This window comes from Hipposideros armiger, unplaced genomic scaffold (genome assembly GCF_001890085.2).
Source record: "Hipposideros armiger isolate ML-2016 unplaced genomic scaffold, ASM189008v1 scaffold_443, whole genome shotgun sequence".
Taxonomy (NCBI): domain Eukaryota; kingdom Metazoa; phylum Chordata; class Mammalia; order Chiroptera; family Hipposideridae; genus Hipposideros; species Hipposideros armiger.
Window position 1 is genome coordinate 591,366 of NW_017731793.1, and position 3,703 is coordinate 595,068.

Below are 3,703 nucleotides of genomic sequence, written 5' to 3' on the forward strand. Positions count from 1 at the left end.
CCATCAGGCAAGGAGGCACAGAGCCTGAACCACCATACTTTTAGGATCAGTTTCCGATTGCTGCTTTAATTACCACAGACTTACACAATTCATTAGCAGTTCTGAGTCGCAAGGTCTCAATGGGCTAAGTTCAAGGCGTCAGCAGATGTGTTCCTTTATGGGGGCTGTAGCGGGAATCTGTTTCCTTGCCTTTTCCAACTTCTAAAGACTGCCCCACTCCTTGCTTATGGCTCCTTCCATTTTAAAAGCCAGGAATGTAAAGACCCATGTGATGACATTGAGCCACCCAGATAATCTGGGATAATCTCCATATTTTAAAGTCAGATGATGAGCAATCTTAATTCCATCCTGAGTCCCCTTTGTCACACACGTAGTATAATGTTGGCACAATGCACAGGAGGATGTGGACATCTTTGGAAGCTGTTTTTCTGTCACCATAGAGGACCACAAACATGTTTTCTTTCAATGCCAGAAGAAATAAATGAACTTTTAAGTCAAAGAAAATGTTTTAATATATAATATTTTTAGGATACTTATCTTTGCATCAATGCGTTATAATGTATAATTTAAAATTTTATTTTATGGAGGAAGGGCTCTCCAAAGTTCTGTGGCCCTCTCCTCCTGACCTTCAGGTCCATACACCAGCGGCCTGTGTCCCTCCTTCCCAGAAATTAAGGTCTCTGAGGCGCTTCTCTAACAGGAGGGTTTTAGAACCTGGAGGAAAACAAGCGGTTGGCTGATCTGAAAGGAAACCATCTGGGGTGGGGATGGGTCTAGAAGGCAGGGGCTGTCTAGGCAGAGAAACAAAGTGGACAGGGTGCTGGCTCATCTCATTCTACTCACGCCTTCTTAGGTCCTGTAATTCCTTGTCAGTGTGGTTACCCTGAGCGAGGCCTGAGGCTACTTCTTATAATCTGTGACTTTGAACATGTTCTTAATAAGCTCCCCCAAGCCTCAGTCTGCCTACCAGAAAAATGGGGACAATAGCAACCAACTTATCTCATAGGGCTATTGTCAGAACCTGCATCAGTGTTTCTCAAAGTGTGACTGGGGCCCCCTGCATCAAAATGACTGTGGGGTGAAGTTTGAGAACCACAGCGCAGGTAAGGTGGTACATGGGACAGGACCTCCTACACTGCAAAATGTGGCACCCACGGAAGTTGATATACCTATAGACCTCCTCAGCCAGAGCCCACATTTTTTGGAGTACTGATTCCATTCAACGTTGGTAGCTTGGAGATGATGGCACAGTGGAGCACTTCCACTTGGCCAGGAGTTGCCCCTTATGGGTGCTGGGCCAAGGACGTGCCTGTGAGATTACTCGTGCCCTGTGGCTTGTCAGCCCCTCCCTGTCTGCATTCTATCACGCCTCAGCTCCTGGCTCTTGGCTTTTACTCTTGTGAATGGAATCTCTCAATGTCACCCACCCCACCCAGCCTGGGACTCTGCTTCTCTCACAGGGCTGTGCCCCTGGCTAGGTAGAGGAGTGCCAGGGCCTCCCAAAGAGCTCAGCCTGGCTTTTCCTCCTGTCTCTGCCTCCTCTGACTGAACTCTCTCCTGGTCACCAAATGTCTTCTGTTCTGGAATTCCACCCTGAGCCCTCTGCTCTCCTTACCACCGGCAGGTGGTTAAAACACCTTGTTCCTCTGGCTCTTCCTCTCCCCGTGCCTTCACACATTGCCTCACATATATGAACTCATAGTAGAGATGGGATCATATTGGTCTTGGGCTTTCAAACCATCATCAGTGCTATGACCTTGGGAAGGAAGTGTAAACCCTCACCATGACTTTCCAGGCCACTTGCAATGGGGCATCCATGTGGCCTCCTGTCTACAGCAGTGCTGCCTTCTAAAGGGGGCTCTGGGATCTCCTTTGGCCATTGGTGTCTTCAGATCTTCAAAAGCCTGACCCACGGAGGGGAGAAGTGGGTTTGTATCTGCAGGTCTGTAGTGCCTTCTGTCCAGCAGTCCTAGAGAGGGCTGCTACACTTACCTGTGCAAACATACCTGGTGTACCTGGTGTCAACATGTGCCAGGGTTTCAAGGTGACAGGGATGGGGTTTGTCAAGGACAACAGCCTGTGTCTAGCCAATTCAGCTAGACAATCAGGCCCTGCTGCTGTGAGTCATTTGCAAAGATGGGAGGCCTGGTCTGCAGGGGTTCTGCCCTGTGCGCTCAGAGCAGGCCAACTTGTAGCCACTGACCTCCCCTGCCACAAGGGCAGAAGGTGCAGTTCCAAGGAGCATAGTAGGCAGTACTGGCCTAAAGTTCCTTGCTCCTGCAGCCATGTTGCAAGTAACAGTGGGGTTTGGACGCTGTTGGATGGATGAGGTAAAGGGACCCAGAAGGCAGAGTCCAGCTTTGAAAGCCAAGGGCCTCAAAGGAGGTTCATCAACAAAGGACAATTGCAGAGGAAAAGAAATGAACCCTTTATTAGTCCTGCTTGAGGCTGAAACCACAGTGCAGAATCCTGGTAATGAATGGGTGGTCTGGGTTTGAGGCTGAAGGTAATCTCTGCCTTTTAAGCCCAAACTGAGCCTCTACCCTGGCTGCCTCACTGGAGGAGTCCTAAAACACAAGGAGAGAAGGCCGTGTCTGCTCAATGCGTGATAAGGCCACAGTGGGTGGCCCTGTGCCAAGGACCCTACCTTCTAGCAGATGTGACTGTCAGTGCCAGAGAATCTGACCAGAGCAGGGAGGGGAAAAGGAGCACAAACCTGCTAAGAATGTCCCCTCCTCTGAGACACCTTCCCAGCAGGTGCAGTACAGCTTCCAAGGGAGCCTGTCTTCAGCAGCAGCCTTTCAAAAGCTTTCATAGTAGTTTCCCAAACTGTGCTCCAAAGAGCACCAGGTTGGCTCGTTGGGGCCTCCAGGAAGAGGGAGCCTGGTGGGTGTAGCGCCTGTGTGGGATACCGGGTGAAGCCACGGGTTTATTTACGTAAACTCTTGTCAGAGCCTTATATGTTCTAGTGTGAATTGTGAATCTACTGCCAAGATAGGGGCACAACATTTCTGATCTGCTCAAGTGTTCCACTGAGCAGCCTGGAAAGCTATTTTACCGAGCTCTATTACCACATGGCCAGGGGCGGAGTTTCCAAAGCTCAGGGAACTTGTGGTTGTCTAATGGGGGTGCTCCTCCTCCGGGCTGGAGCCAGGAACTCGGGATGGACAGCGGGTGGGCATGCAGCTCACAGCTGGCACTTAGCCACCACAGGGTGCTGTGGCTTATGGGCTATTTTCTAAACCTGGCATGTGAACGGCTTACCATGGCACCCCGCCTAGCTCTCCCCTGTAAGTTACTGGCTCCATCTGTCTGAGACAATAAGGGCTTGCTTGAGAACAAGAATCGGGACCAAGCCCCAGGATTTCAGGGTTGCCTGAGTCACCACACGTAGACCTCCTCAGAGCTGCTAAGCAGGGAGCACGGGGTCTGAGCCTGAGCAGTGGGGCTGCAGACAGCCAGGTCCAGAGAGCACTTCTCCCAGCCCCACCTACTCCACCAGGCTTCCCTCCTGCGACACCTGCCTGGCTGTCAGTGCTCTCCTTCCTGACTGGCATCAGGGACACTTCCTACTGTGCACTCAGCTACTGTTCCCACGCTTAGTGGCTTCCCTGCAGGCACTACTGGGGTGTGGGCAGAATGAAGGGAGGGGCGATAGGAGATGGGTCGGGAGGACACAGTAACCTTCCAATACCAGCAAAAG

The 3,703-nt window shown here is 51.2% G+C and overlaps 1 long non-coding RNA gene across 1 annotated transcript; it reads right to left on the reverse strand.

Moving 5' to 3' along the window:
• Positions 1–2,412: 2,412 nt before the first annotated feature.
• Positions 2,413–3,622, reverse strand: LOC109394914 (uncharacterized). Its single transcript, XR_002126550.1, has 2 exons — positions 2,717–3,622; positions 2,413–2,567 (listed from the first exon to the last, which is right to left on the reverse strand). It is a non-coding gene; the product is annotated as an uncharacterized LOC109394914 (long non-coding RNA).
• Positions 3,623–3,703: the final 81 nt, after the last annotated feature.